The sequence below is a fragment of the Papaver somniferum genome, chromosome 9 (genome assembly GCF_003573695.1).
Source record: "Papaver somniferum cultivar HN1 chromosome 9, ASM357369v1, whole genome shotgun sequence".
In the NCBI taxonomy this organism is placed as follows: Eukaryota; Viridiplantae; Streptophyta; class Magnoliopsida; order Ranunculales; family Papaveraceae; genus Papaver; species Papaver somniferum.
The window spans coordinates 65,103,199-65,119,160 of NC_039366.1; positions in this window are offsets into that span (position 1 = coordinate 65,103,199).

Sequence of the window (15,962 nt, forward strand, 5' to 3'; positions counted from 1 at the left end):
TATTGTGGAACCTGTTGGTTCAATAACATATGGCTTCTCGCCCTCGACCTTCATGAATGTTGTTTTTTCTAATACTCATTGTAATTCATATGATTTTGATATTGACATGGGATTCGTACAATTATTCTGTGAAGATGACATGACATAGGAGAAGTTGAATCTTCTGTAGACACTAATGTTATTATGCATGAAAATATAATTGATGTGTCTGATTCTCTACCTAGGTCACATTGTGATATTTCTCCTGATTTGCCGATGCATGAGAATAAATCTGTTGATGATGTTGATGACTCTGATTGTGATCTTGCCAATTTGTTTGATGATTGTGAGCATGTTGTGACACGTGTAGAAGACTTAGGAGATGTTGATGTGATTAATAATGATGTGCCTATCGTCCTGCCTGAGTCACAATCTAATGGCCTTCCTCCCAACCTAGATTTGGTTTGTACCCATATTGTCAAACCAATTTTCTGAAAATTCCTAATCTAGGTTGGAACTGTGTGCTTCCCAAGTCCTTTGGACTATTTTGCATCTAAATACAATACTTTTAAGGCCACAGTTGGAATTAGCATGTTTGCCCGTCCCTACCAAAGTTCATTTCGAGCTAGACCTTGTGCATGATGAACCCCCAAAACTGCGAGATTTTGTATCCAAAATTTTATCTGTTGAAAAATCCAGGTTTGGGGGTAGCTCATTTTGTTTCACAGTTTCACTTGCGTTTCTTTCCTGTTATTTTGTGTGAAGCTGTTGAAACCTCTACACTTCGTCTTTTGGGTTGATCCTCAACTCTTTAGATTGTTAGTGTATGGTGAATTTTTTGTATATAATCCAGTAGATAAAAATTTTAAAAACCCTTTTGTTCCTTTTGTATATATTTTGCTAATCCAATATGATCTCGGCTGAAAATGTTGGATTTTTGCCTTGAATAACGGAGTTCTAATCTTGCTTTCACCGACATCCGGGTATTCTCTTTCCTTTTTCTCTACTCAGAATCCTTCCATATGTTGTATTATAATTTTCATTTTGAAACATTGAGGACAATGTTTAGTTTAGGTTTGGGGGTATAGAGTAGATACATGATAATATGCCATAATTGAAAACAAGAACTCCTTTTTTGAAAAAATTGAAAAATTGAAAATAAAAAATTAAAAATGAAAAATCATAAAAATCGAGCTCATTTACCTTGAAATGTTGACTCTTGTGCAAATATGTAATTTTTAGGAGTCTTAGTCTAGATATTTAGGCACCCTGATTCTAGCACAATTCACATAGTGATAAGAAACTTGCACGCGCACGATCTACCAATACATGTATAGCCTCATCCTTGAGGTGTTCTATCGGAAGTTTTAGTTGCCAATCACTTTAGAATACTGAACGAAACTTGACTAGCTTGTTCTTTGGTTGGTTGGGATAGAAGGTGGAGGTTACATTAAGAAAGACAACCATCGAATTTAACTGGGTGCATCAAAAAGGGCTACCTCTTGCAAAGTGTCATGTAATTTTTTGTTTCCTTTTGTATATGTATCAAAAGTGTTCCTTATCAAAAAAAAAAAAAAAAAAAAACGATGTATATATCAAAAAAAAAAAAAAAAAAAAAAAAAAAAAAAAAATCAATCAAGTATTTATCAATTCCATCCTCTCTTGTTCCAAAAATAAAAGAGAGTAGTCAATGTAAATAAGAGTCATGTAAAGAGTCATTTTTGTTGTAAATAGTCTTGTATAAGCAAGGAGGGTGCATGCCATTGATGTACAACGCGTAAAGTAATTGTGAAATACCTCCAACTCATTCACAATTCTCGTGAAGTCCGGACAGCTAGCTAGATTTCGACCTGGTTCTTAGCCTGAGAAACTATCTCTTGGTGATTAGTAGTCATAACATCCGATCTTTCTTTACACATGTGTAGATACACTTTACACTCTTATCACATGTCTTTATTTGTTATCAGTGCTAGGATTGTGCCTTTGATAGCTAGATTGACATCTCCATTTTGCTGTGAGCTTAAACTGTCTTGCACATGTCACATTTGATGGAATATGAGCTTATATTTTGGCCTAGAACTTTGTAGGTACGTTCTAAGCAAACCTTCACGAGACTTCACTCGTCCACTAGGGACACTTAGTGGTTTAAAAGGCTTATTGCATTCGCTAAATGCAAATCGAGAGACCAGCGACAGTGGTATAGGTAGGATTTCCTAGTTTTTTTTTACTTGAGGACAAGTAAAATTCAGGTTTGGGGGTATTGATGAGTGCTAAAAAGTGCATATTTCATATATTTTTCTTGGCATTTAACTCATCTTTGTGCATTAATTCTACATTTATCCCATATTCTGTATTTTCATTGTTTTCAAGAATAAATATTTTTATTAATTAATTTTGCATTTTTAGGTACTAAATAAAGCTGGTTAACTCACGGAGCAAAAAGAGCAAAGAAACGGCAAAGACTCCCGCAGAAAGGCCGAAGAATGATGTTTGCAAGAGCCGGATCAATTAGAAGTGGGCTTGAAGAGGAAGAATTGTTCTTAAAGAAGATATGGGCTTGGCGTACCCAAGGCCCAAAACCCTTACCCAAATCCATTTCCATTATCCATACCCATTTCCATGAGAGCCGTCAGATTGGGTCCATCTCATCATCCAACGGCCACTTCATCATTGTGCATCAAAATCCAAAGCTCCTGTCAAACACCATAGTACCTAGCTCCATCTGTAGCCGCCGGTTTCGTTGTATCAATCATCCAACGTCGCTACATACCTCTTCATCTTAGCCGTTCGAGTCATCTATATGGGATCATCCAACGGATTCTCGTCGCCCGTACATCAACTCTTGATGTCTCCGCCTCACACCCTAGCATCAGAAACCTACCCTCAACCAAACGAACCCTATCCCATTCCATCGACTTCTCCCCCATCTCCTCATTTCTCTGCAACTGCTCCACCCCCATACCCTGCCATCGCCACCACCTCCACTGTCTCCTCTGGCGCAACCACTTCCCCTGCCCAAACCATCCTATCTCACCATACCCCAAACCATCATTACCACCTAGCCCCCTATCCTCCTAGCCGAGTTGTTCCATCAATCTCACACTCTTCCTCTCTGAACCCTAGAGTGTGCAGTTGATGACACAAATCAAGCTAGAAACGTAGCAGGAGCAGGAGGAAGAGAAGATAAATCATGGGTCGAGCTGAATTCGCAAATGGGTGAGAGAAATTGAAAATCCCCAAATTTTAGGGTTTAGAAATTAGGGATTTGATGTAAGCTATAAATAGAAACTGATGTAGAATGTTTAAAGTGTTCTTGGGTCATCCGAGATACCCCCTAATTGGGTTAATTTCATGTTTAATTTCAATTTCAATTCCATAATACTATTAGTACATGTTCTTCACTGTTAAATTTTGTTCTTATGTTCTAAATTTTGTTCTGATGTTATGTTCATGTTCTTGTGTACGTTAATGTTCATGTAATTCCCCTGTTTGACTCACATGTTCTTGTTTTGAGTCTTAATGCTTGACAAACATGAAAACTCCTAACTTCAGCATGTTCTAATTCACCACTAGGGTGAGAAGACCATTGAACCATGTTGGTTAGCCATTTGGGTTAGACCCTGTTGAGCTCAAAACACTTAGGTTAGTGACATTCCAAGGGTTCACTGGCTTGTGATTAGTGGTGCTTTAAACAGACCATTAATGCTAGGAGTTAGTAATAATCTAAGGGATGAACAAACCATATTAGTTAGAAACTTAGGAACCTAAATGACCTGTGATTGTTTATGCTTTAATCAGATAGGCAATGCTAGGGGTTAATCTAAGGATTTTAGGTAGTTAAATAGCCACATGACAAGCATTTATCCCAGGCTAACTAGATAGGTGAAAGAGAATTCTTATCCATCTCCATACATTTCCATTCCCACTGTTTTCATTTTCTTCACTACTTTTTCCACTTTGTTTCTTTGTCACTTCCTTTGGCTCACTGCCACTGAATTTTCTTGTTCACTGTCACTTGTTTCATCACTTCAATTCACACCCAAGTCTCTGTGGTTCGACCCTGCCTTGCACACTCACTACAACAGACCCTGTGCACTTGCAGGTATCATTTCTGTGACTCTTTTAGAGAGCCACCATTGCCCTTGTTCGTTATTACAAACAGTAATGGTTTCTTCATTCGTGTATGCTTGCCCATATTTGATATTTCCCCTTTTATTTAGGGTTTGTTCTTATTTTCTATCTGGTTCATGATTATGAAGAACTGGATGAAATTGGGTTTTTTGATTTTCGTTTATCTCCGCGGAAATCTGAAACTTGTTTGTGTATTACGCAGACATGGCTGACCGTCCGCGGGTTTCTTATCAAACTCCACCGCCGAGTCCGCATAGATATCCTCCGCGTAGAGATCATGATGTTTCTCCTCCTGGTGGAGGTTCGTCTAAGTCTTCCCAAGGTGATGCCCGAGTTCATTGGGTTTCGTCTTCTTCTGGTCAGACGTACTCATCTTCTAAGAAGGGTGAGTCGCAGAGAGGGAATACGCAGAAAGGGGAACGGACAAAAGAGGCTCCTGGTTCCCGGTATGCTATTTCTCGTACCTTTATTAATCCGCGTGATGATCCCAAGAAAACGCGGGATGTCCCTCCTCTTCGGTTAGTGGCGCCTTCTTCCGTTTCTCAGCAACATTCTCTACCTCCCCCTCCAGTGTCTCAACCCAAGGGGAGGTCTTCGAAAGAAGTGGTTTCGAAGACTGAGGCATCTAAGGTTCCTCAGAAGAGAAAAACTTCCGATAGAAATCCTTCGAAGGATTCTGCGCCTGATCCTGCGGAGGAGGAAGATATTTCTCAGGAAATACGCAGCGTCGCTGTTGGGGAGAAGAAAGTGACTTTCAAACATATTGATCTGGAGGTTTTCAAGGAAAAACATGGTCTTCAGCTATTCGATGTTCGTTTTTACGCTGCTGATGATGATATTACTTATGAGATGATATCGACGTATAAGTTTGATGAATTTCATCTGCTGACCACGGTGGGGGCCTTTGAAGCGGGTCTTATGTTGCCTTTGTACAAGTCTGGGGATTCTTTTTATTGATGTGGCTGGTCGAGAGGGCTCTTCGAAGAACACTCACTGTCGCTCTATTTCCAACTTCATGGGAATTATCTTCGTGCACTGAGGGAGTGTTATCTTCGGAGCAAAGGAGAGACAATGATGACCCTTTATGTTCCCAACCTGAAGAAAGGGAGTGGTATACGCCTGAGAATTTTAACAAGTCTTTTGGTGACTATGTTAACAGTAGGAATCGTAAACCGTGGAGTGTGAGTCTTCGTAATATTGCCGCTCCTCGTGGTGAGATCCGCTTCTGAGTGAAGTAAGTGGTGCTAAGGTGAAGTACGTCCCGGGTACAGAGAATTCTACTAACAAATTGGTGTTTCCTACTCGTGAGCGGATCAAGCGTGATCATGACTATGAGTGGCACGCGACTGTTATTGAGGTTGTTGGTCCCTGGGCTTGGGGGTGGGTTCCAGGTCCGCAAGGATGGCGTCCTACCGCAGATAGCCAGATACGTGAGGCTCCTCCTGCTCGTTATGGGAATTTCCGTCCTTGGCATTTGAATTTTGAGGGCATGAATTTCCAATATGCCCTCGATGTTGTTGATGGAGATGACGAAGAGAGTTCCGATGCTGATCTTCAACGAAGAATGCTGCGGTTGTCAAGGTAAGATTTCCATATGCCTTGTCTTCTTTAGTTGAGGCAGTTTTAATTCTTTTCAAAGCCAGGGATTTTTATTCTATATGCCTTGTCTTTTTAGGCGACGAAGAAGAGGAGGATAAATCCCAAGCAGTCCACCACCGCAACAATCGAGGAGGCGGAGGTTCATGAAGAAGTTAACAGTCCTGTGACTGAGCTTGGAGGGATGAAGATATGTCTGATAGGGGGAGCGTACTGATACATCCCCTCCAGGTCATGATGATGAAGAATTTGTTGAAGGGAATACTACCGCTGGTGGCGGTATTGGTGGTGAAATTAATCCCGCAGGTGCCATGTGCTGGTGCCGAAGCTAATCCCGCGGGTTGCAGCGATGCTGGTGATGATAACATTGCCTTGGTGAAGGGTGTTGGTGGTGAAATTCCCGCTGTGTCTCAGGAGTTTTCCTTTGGTCGGATTTACTCTGGGGAGGTTTTGATATAACGCTGCCCTGGGCCTGGCTTCTGAGTTCAACCTGCTTTCCCCAAACGATGATTGGGATGTGCTTGGTAACTCTAGCAAGGCGGATGGAAAGGGCAAGGGAGTCGTGAATGCTAGTGATATTCCAGAGGGGAGCGGTGCTAGAGATCTTCCAGATTTGGATGCGGGAGTAGCCTCGAACTCTTCGGGTGCTAAGTTCACAGACATGGGTGGGGCCTCGGTTGGGTCTTCTGGAGATGATTTTCCTCAGTCATTGATCCTTGAGGGTGATGATGCCATCTTAGCTTGGTTTAAAAAGAAGAATTTGATGTTCGTACCCAATCCAGCTGTGGTGGAGGGTGAGAAGAAATCTGATGCCTATACCCGTAAGATGATGCAATTGTCTCCCGAGGACCAGGTGCAGAAGCGTGGGATAAGAATCTTCGGGCCTTGGAGGCTGCTCTAGTGATCGACGCTCCCTCGACTGTTGCTGATGATGGCCTTGGCTGATGGGTATCAGTATGGATTCCCAACAAGCGGATGTTAGAAGTGAGTTTCTTATCATTTCCTTGTATCAATATTTAGCAATTTTAGAGTCAGGGTGTTCTAATTTCTGATTCGCAGATGATGAGGAGTGAGCATTGCAACCACATGTTGTACCAGTTTTTTAAGGCCAAATCCCTCAAGTTGGAGCTAAGCTTCGTCTTCGGGAAGAGGAGCTTCGGCTGAGACTGTATCTGATAGGGATAGGGAGATAGGTGAGTTGAAGAGTCTCCTCAAGGCTAAGGAGCAACAAGGCAAGGAGGAGGAGAAGCTTCGCTTGGACTTGCTATGGCTCGTAGTGAGTTGGAAGAGGCCAAGAAGAATTCTTCGGATGTTACAGGTTGATTATCTTTCTCTTCCTTGCTGTTGTCCTTTACTGTAATTAGTGTTCTGTCTGAGTCTCCCCCCCACCCTATCTTCAGTGGGTGGAGTTCCGAGTTAGTATGGCTTCGGAAAGAGCGGCAACGTCAAAATCTCGCATCGCAGAGTTGGTAGAGAAGATAAAGAGCGAGGCTGATAAGTGGAATGCTCGTGCCGATGAACATAATGCTCTGGCAGAGGAGTGGCGGGGCAGACGAGTCCAAATGTTGATATGCAGAACAAATATAACAATGATCGTCTTGTTTAATGGAACGTTGTTGTGGACGCGTGATAATCTTCGTGAATCCCGAGAACAGGTCTCATCTTTAGAAGCTAAATCAATCTCTTGGAAGAAGAATTGCGTCAAGCTCGTTCTTCTCAGTCTTCTGATGTTAGAGATTACATTCAGCGTCTTGCTAGGGAGAGAGATGACGCTAGGGCTGAGGCTGGTGCTCTTAGCAAAGCTTTAGCTGCGTCTAGGGCTGATGTGGTACGCCAAGCTGAGTCTGAGAGAAATCTTGAAGTAAATATGTATCGGCTCAACAAGGGTCTGGAGGTTTAAACAAGAGGTCAACCATCTTCGTCATTTGGATTCAATGAAACAGGTAGAATTAGATGCGAGTCAGTACGCCTTTCAACCCTTCAAGCGGATTATAAGAAGTTGTCAGATGAGTATGACTTTCTTGATGAAGCCCGTGATGCTGTTGTTAACGAATATGAAATAGCTTCGGCGAGAGTCGAAGGTATATGCTTATATTATCGAGTGTGATTCTGTAATTTCCTGGACCTAACCATCTGCATTTTTCTTTTCCTTGCAGAGCTCCAGGGACAGCTTCGCACTGCAAATGAAGAGCTTGCGAAGGCTCAATCTAAATTAGCGCATCAGGAAAGCCAGATTAATTATCACAAAGGTTTAGCTACAGCAAGGGACGAGGCTTCCCAAGCCGCTTCGAAGGAAGTGAGTCGCCTTTCCTCGTTGTTGTCAAAGGCTGAGATGATGAATACTGTTATTACGTACAAGGCTCGATGTCAACTAGTGGAAGAGACTAACAAGATTCTGGACAGCATCGAGTATGATCTTAAGACCGAGCATGGCCTTATCAAGGGCTATCCGCGCCGTGAGAAACCCCTTACTCCTACGTCTGGTTCTTCAGGGCCTTCCTCGGGTGGGAGCGTACCTTCATCGCAGAAGGGGAAGACTGCTAAACCTACTGGTGGGGTTGAATTATCCAAGTAGATTATTGTAGAAAGTTGATCTTTGTTGATTATAAGGCTTCGTGAGATTCCTTTTGTATTTTCTTGTTCCCGCGTATCATTGCCAAGCCTGTAATCAACTTTTAATGAATTGATCATTGTTTTAATTTTATCTGTGTTGTCCGATTTCCTTTTAAGTATTGTTAGGTTAATTTGGAATATAACTGAATGTAATCAAGGATAGCGAAGTGTTTGAGTGCGAACCCGAAGATATGTGTATCTTCGTGAACGTCTTGAGACCTGTCACCCCGCTGGCTAATCCTGGGCCAGAGGATTCCCAGACGGTGGGGGTCGGGGCAGCGTTCTAGGATATGAGTTGTTTGGAATGTACATTCATTCCGTCAACCCGCTGCCATAAGATTGGTTGGGTATCTTTCTGCTGGATGCCTTCCCCATGGTCCTACACTTATAGACGCTGATAGGGGAGTCCCGAGAGATTGTAGGTGACTACTTTCCCCAAGTAAAATAAACAACAATTAACACAAGTATTTACGTGGTTCGACAGCAGAGTGTCTACGTCCACGGGTGAAAGAGGGTTAAAGTGTCTATTCAGTTTGTTGAGTTACATTTAGAAGAATTCCATTGATGGAACCTCTGAGGTAGTAAATAGCAAAAAATAGGAATGAAGTATTGACGCGGAGGTCATTTCTCTGTATTTACAGGTGTAGGGTTCTCGTGAGGTGTTGTATTTACACGCGGTCGTCTTGTTACTATGTTGCTCCATGTTTTGACTATTTTTTGCCAAAAGTTTGCTTGATTGATAGGTTGAGGTTTGCTATTCCTCTCTCAGAGATAGAAACATGTCGATCGCAAGCGTCTTTTCTTCTGGTGCTCTTCACGCAGATGCAGGTCTGCGTTGCTTTCTACGGGTAGTATGGCTTGAGATATTTTGCATTCCATGGGTGTGAGGATCTCCCCTTTTAGGTTGCGCAGATAATAAGATCCATTTCCTGCAACATCATGTATGACGAAGGGTCCCCCCCATGTTGGTGCTAATTTTCCCCACTTCTTTTCTCGTTGGTATTGGGGAATGGTCCTCAGCACATACTGCCCTTCTACGAAATTTCTAAGCTTAACCCTCTTATTTACTCCCTTGCTAGTTTCCTTTGATAGTTTTCCATTTTTTGTAGTGCTGCCTCCCTCCTCTCTTCTAGATCATCCAACCTTTCCAACATCATGTCCGCTGTGAGGTTCTTCTCCCATGCTTCAGTCTTCGTAGTTGGCATGATTATTTCTGTTGGGATAATAGCTTCGGCTCCATAGGTGAGTAAGAATGGGGATTCTCCCGTGGCTGATCTTCGAGTTGTCCTATAAGCCCACAAAACGTTGTGTAGTTGCTCACAACGCTTCTTGTATTCGTCCAACTGCTTTTTGAGGATGAGTGCGAGGGTTTTGTTTGTGGCTTCTGCCTGACCATTGCTTTGAGGGTAAATTGGTGTTGACTTGTTCTTTCGAATTTTGAAAGTATCGAAGAGTAAGTCGATGTTTTTTCCCTGGAATTGCTTGCCATTGTCAGATACAATCTCAGCTGGTATGCCAAACCTGCAAATGATGTTTTGAAAGATGAATGTGAAGACATCTGCGTCTCGGATCCTTGCCAGGGCTTTAGCCTCTACCCATTTGCTGAAATAGTCCGTGGCCACTATCAAAAATTTCTCTTCCCTGATCCTTCGATTAGGGGACCCACGATGTCTATGCCCCATTTTGAGAATGGCCAAGGGCTGTCTACTGGGTTCAACATTGTTGCGGGTGCGTGGATTTTTTTGGCGAAACGCTGGCATTCTTCGCATCTTCGTGACATTCTTGCAGCGTCTCGTATCATTGTTGGCCAGTAATATCCTTGAGTTTTCGCCTTATCTGCTAGGGATCTCATTCCGCTGTGATTGCCTGCGTCGCCGCGGTGTATGTCTTTCAAAATCAAATGCCTTCGGATCTGGATAGGCACGTAATAATGGTCCGAGAAAGATTTTTTGTACAAAATTCTTTTCTCAGATCATATCTTCCTGCCTTTGACTGTATTTTTCTGGCTTGCTTTAGATCCGAGGGTAGTATTCCTTTTTAGGAAAAGATGAATCTCAGATCTCCAATCTTCTTCTTTGCTGAAGTCTTCATCTTGGTCTGCCTTAGTCATGATGTCGTCTTCTTGGAAATCATCCGCGATGAATTCTCCCACGTCATCATCTGCAATATCTTCTTCTGCGTTGTTCCTTGCTGTGCAGCGCAGAATTCTTGAATATCAATTGAAGGCTCGTAAATCCTGGTTACTTTGATTGCTTTGACGTCCTCGCTGAGCATCGATGATATGTAGGCCAGGGCGTCCGCGTGCCTGAGTTCCTTCCTTGCCAGGTGTCGGAATTTGATGTTTGGAATTTGTGATGCCAGTGTTTGCACCAATTCCATGTATGCTGACAATGTTCTGTCATAAACATTATATTGCAACCCTATTTGTCGGATGACCAGCTGCGAATCGCTTGTCAGACGCACGTCAGTTATGCCCATTTCTATTATCAACTGAAGGGCATGCACCACTGCTTCATATTCAACTATGTTGTTGGTATGCCCCTTGAATTCTAACCTGAAAGCATGTATGATCCTGTCTCCTGTTGGGGTGGTGATTACGATGCCTATCCCCGCCCCTTCTTTATTTTTCGACCCATCTACGAAGACTTCCCATTGCCTAGGATTTTTTGGTTCCAAGATGTCTATAGGGTCTTTACCTTCGTCCATTTCTGGTAGTCCTGCTGCCTTCGTCCTTCGATGATGACTTCTTCGCAGTTATCCAACGGTAAGTCTGCTAGGAAATCTGCTAATACTTGTGACTTCTGAGAGTGTTGTAGCTCATGGATGATATTGAATTGATCTAGGTGAGTATTCCATTTTGCAATTCTGCCTACTTTCCTGCGTTTTTAAGGACTGCTTCTAGCGGAGCTTTGCATGGGACGCGGACGTAGTGAGTCAAAAAGTAAGTTCTGAGTTTCAGGGTTGCCCATACTAATGCCAAGATGAGCTGCTCGATCTTCGTGTAGTTCCTTTCTGCTTGCGTTCAGAGTCTTGCTGATGTAATAGATGGGCTGCTCTATCTTCGTGTTGGTTTTAACCAATACTGCGCTGACTGCATCTTCTGTTGCTGCTATGTATAGTGCCAACACTTCATCAGGGTCTGGTTTTTGTATAGGGATCTCAGCCAGGTATTCTTTGATATTTCGAAAGCTTCCTCGCACTCTGCCGTCCATTCGAATTTGCTTCCTTTTTTGAGAATGTTAAAAAAGTGCTTACATCTATCCGAGGACCTGGATATGAACCTCCCCAGCGCAGCCAGTGAACCATTGAGTTTCTGAACCTCTTTTAAATTCTTTGGGGATGGCATTCTTACGATGGCTTCAATTTTAGCGGGATCGACTTCAATGCCCCTCTTCGTCACCAAATATCCGAGGAACTTTCCGGAAGTGACACCAAAAGTGCACTTCTCTGGGTTTACCTTCATGTTGTGCTCTCATTGCTTGGAAAATATCTTTTAGGTCTTGGTGATGATCTTTGCGCAGCTTGCTTTTGACGAGCATATCATCCACATATACTTCCAGCGTACTTCCAATCCATGGTTTGAAAATTGCATCCACCATTCTTTGGTAGGTTGCCCCTGCGTTTCGCAGTCCAAAGGGCATTCTTACATAGCAATAGAGGCCGTGTGGTGTATAGAATGTTGTATGTTGCTGATCTTCTTCTGCTAGGAATAATTGTTGTATCCAGTATCCATCCATGAATGACATTTCTTCGTATCCTTCGACTGCCTCGACAAGTTGGTCAATGCTTGGCAGTGGATAGCTATCTTTAGGGCAAGCCTTATTGAGGTTGGTGAAGTCGATGCATATCCTTACTCCGCCATTTTTCTTCGGTACGATGACCATGTTAGAGATCCATGTTGGGTACTTAACTTCTTTGATGAATCCTGCGTCCAGTAGTTTGCGGAGTTCCACTTCAACTGCTCGATGGTATTCTGGAGCTACTTTGCGCACCTTCTGCCTAAAAGGGGGGGTACCTGGTTTTATTCGAAGTTCGTGATGAACTAATTTGGGTCAATTCCCGGCATGTCCCCCAATTTCCAAGCAAAGATGTCCGCGTATTCCTTTAGAAGTTTGATTAGCGCGGCTTCTCTTTCTTCATCCATCAAGGTGCCTATTTGATATCTTCGGGTTTCCCTCAGTACCTATGTTGACTTCTTTAGCTGCTTCGACAGGTGTAAACGTGGGTTTTGGTTCCCCAAGAGAGGAACATTCTTTGATTGCTATTTGGTGGGCTCTCCGTCTTCTTTTGTCGCGGAGGTGCTTGCTTCTGCGCTGCCAGTGGTGCTTACGTTCAGAAGGCTTTTTCCGGAGATTTCTTCCAGATATGTATCTATGGTTATTCCTTATTTTTGGCTCTTCGGGACTGGTGTTTCTTCCGCTCATTATTGATCTGATTCTGTAAGGTCTGACATTCCCGCGCAGTTACTTGGTCTCCTTTAATTTCCATGACTCCCAGGGTGTTGGGAATCTGAGATATTGATGGTAGGTTGCGCTACTCCCTTGAGCTTGTGAACCCATCTTCTTCCGATGATGGCATTGTAGGTGAAGGTGCATCTACGACGCTGAATCGAGTGTCCACTTTCATGGGCCCGCGTCTACTTGTAAGACAATGTCCCCTAGGGGCTTTGTAGCTGCGCCGTTGAATCCGTAGATGGTGTAGTAAGATGACAGCAGTTGCTCGTCGTTGAGTTCCATACGTTTGAACGTGTCATAGAACAGGACGTTGACTGAGCTTCCTCCATCGATGAGAATTTTCTTGACATTGCACCCTGCTATTGGGAGTGTGAGGACTAGAGGATCATTATGGTCTTCCATGTCTTCTTCCACATCGTCTGCATCGAAAGTCATGGGCGCGTCCATCCATTGTTCGTGCTCGTTTACCTCTTTCCCATCGATCTTATAAAGCTCACAATAATCTTCGAATTGTTTTCTCAATCTCTTCCCAATCTGGGCGGTTAGGGATGGTCCTTGAATCTCTGAACATGAAATCGTGTTGAGGGTGCGGTTGCCTTCTGGTAATTGAACCTGCTTGCCTCTCTTGGTTCTATCTTCGTTATCAATCTTCTGTATATATTGCTTCAGGTCTCCTGCGTCGATTAGTTTTTGAATCATTATCTTGAGATTTTTGCACTTTTCTGTTTGATGACCGTTGAAACAGTGGTATTCACAGTATTCCTTGGATTTTTCTGATCTAGGAGGCTGCTTTCCCTTGGACCATGGCCAATCGAAGTCTCCTCCCTTTGATCTCTCTCAGGATGCGCGAATAACTGGTATTCAGCTTGGTATAGATTTGATCTTCAAATTTTCGATCATCTCTTCGTCTATCATCCCTTCGTTCTTTCCTTTCTTCGTTGGGACGTTCTTCTGTGATTCCTCTTTTGGACCCGCTGGCTTGATCCACGGAATTTGTGCGTGTGGGACGTTGAGTATGAGCTCTGGGATTTTCACGCTGAATTTCTTCTAACCTTGCATGCTTTTCTATGATTATCCGGAGATCTCCTTCGGTGGTAGGGATGGTTCCGTGGATCTCGACAAATAAAGGACTCATCCTGTCCATCCCCCATTTGTAGCAGTTGATACTAACCACGGGATCTACGTTGCCAATAGCTTGGAAAATCTTGTGCCATCTTAGTATATTCTCTGATGGTCTCTTTGTATTTCATCTCCAGCGAGAATAGCTTGTCCATGCCGGTATTGACAACCTTGTTGTACATGTATGTTGCTAGAAATTTTTCTGTGAGTTGGTCGTAGGAGTCGATGGAGTTTGATGGCAAGTTATCAAACCATGACAACGCGGACCCTTTTAAACTTGATGGGAAGTATCTGCACAGTATGGAGTCTTCGTTATCCCAACGGGCCATCATTCGATTATAATATCGAAGATGAGCCGCAGGATCAGTTGATCCGTCATAGCAATCGAAGCAGGAACCGAACACTTCTGCGGTATGGAAGCCCTGGCCAAGTGTGCGTCAGCGGGGTAGTGTTTGCTTCCTTCATCACTTGTTCTAGTCTTCCGCCTCCCTGCCTAGTCTTTAGCTCCTTGATTTCTGCCAGCATCTCAGCACGCAGATTTTCCATTGCGATCTGGTGCTCTTCATGAATGGTAGATTTGCTCGTAGGAGGGTGGTACCGTCGTAGTAGTCCGAGTTCTCAGGATTGTAATCAGGGTCTGATCTTTGGCTGCTCCTTGCTCCTCTTCGATTCAATGGAAGTGGGTTGTTTGCGATCACCATTCTTCTATCTTGATTAGGTGCTAGCCTTGGAGTTAGCTTCGTCGCGTTGGTTTTCTACCTCTGCGCTATGAATGATTCTTTCCTTGAGTGTTTGGTTCTCTTGTGCTAATATCCACAAGCATCTGCGTATGCCTTCTGGTTCTTCCTTAATTCTGTCAGCTCGGCCATCATCTGAGCGGAATGATTTGACCCTTGATTTGGTGTTCCTGCCCGCAATTGCTCATCAGCGGCTATGGTTTGTTCCTCATCCACGATCTGTATTACTGGTTCTGGGGGTCTAACGTGCACCTTGGGACCCGACGGTTGTTGTGAGGGTTGACCTGCTATTAGAAGCGGTTGCTTGGCTGGAAAGGGTATGTTTGTTCGTTGGTTAAGGGCATCCCATAGAGGGGTTGTTGTATTCCTGACTCTGCTACGACTTCCTGATGTTCCTGTAGTTGAGCATTGGTTACTCTGGGAGCTCCAACTTTGGATCCGCCAGCTCTTGAAGCTCCTGCTTTGGCTGCCGCGGCATTTACTGCGTTTGCTGCGATGATGTTGGCATTGATGGGGGCCATGCTTTCTGCATTATCCTGCCCTATCCGCTGCCTTTAGCTTTTCACCTCTCTGCTTACTCCTAGTTACAACTGGGGTTGTCCTTGGCATCTCTTTTGACGAAGCTTTTGCCTTCCCGACATCTTTGCTTTTCTCCATCTTTTAATTTTTCCTGAAAGAGAGAGAAAAAATCACGAAGACAATGGGCCCCACGTGATATCTATTAGTTTTGAGTTCTCAAAGGTGTAAAATCTTGAAAATACACAAGGCGCCCATCTATGTAGATGACCGCAGATCTGTTCGAAGTTTTGATTTTCAAAGATGTGAAACTTAGAAAATGCATGGAAAATCAGATCTGCTTAGGTAAACATAGATCTGTTCATAATTTTGGTTTTTTTTTGAAATTATGTACGAAAAAACCGTAGTGTTCCATGCATCGTTATTTTCAGAGAACGAAGTTTGAAACAAGTCACAGGAGAAGATAAATCTTTTACCGGGATGAAGATCCCTGTTTCTAGCGCCAGATTGTGAACACAAAGATCATTGTCATCTGAGTGTTCACAAATAATGCGCGCAGACTCATGACAATATAGTAAATAGGCTGCGCCTGAAGGGGATGAATTGGTTATGTAGAATCCTTGATTCAGAGTCCTAAAACTCTTCCTCGTCTCATCAACTACAATCATTGTTCTTAGCTCGCATAATAAGATAAATAATGGATGAAGTATAAAACGTACGAACATGATGTGTCATAAATATCGAATCGAACATGTAAAGTATAAATGCATGAATATAGATGAAACGATTAACTTATATGATTCATCACTCAGATCTC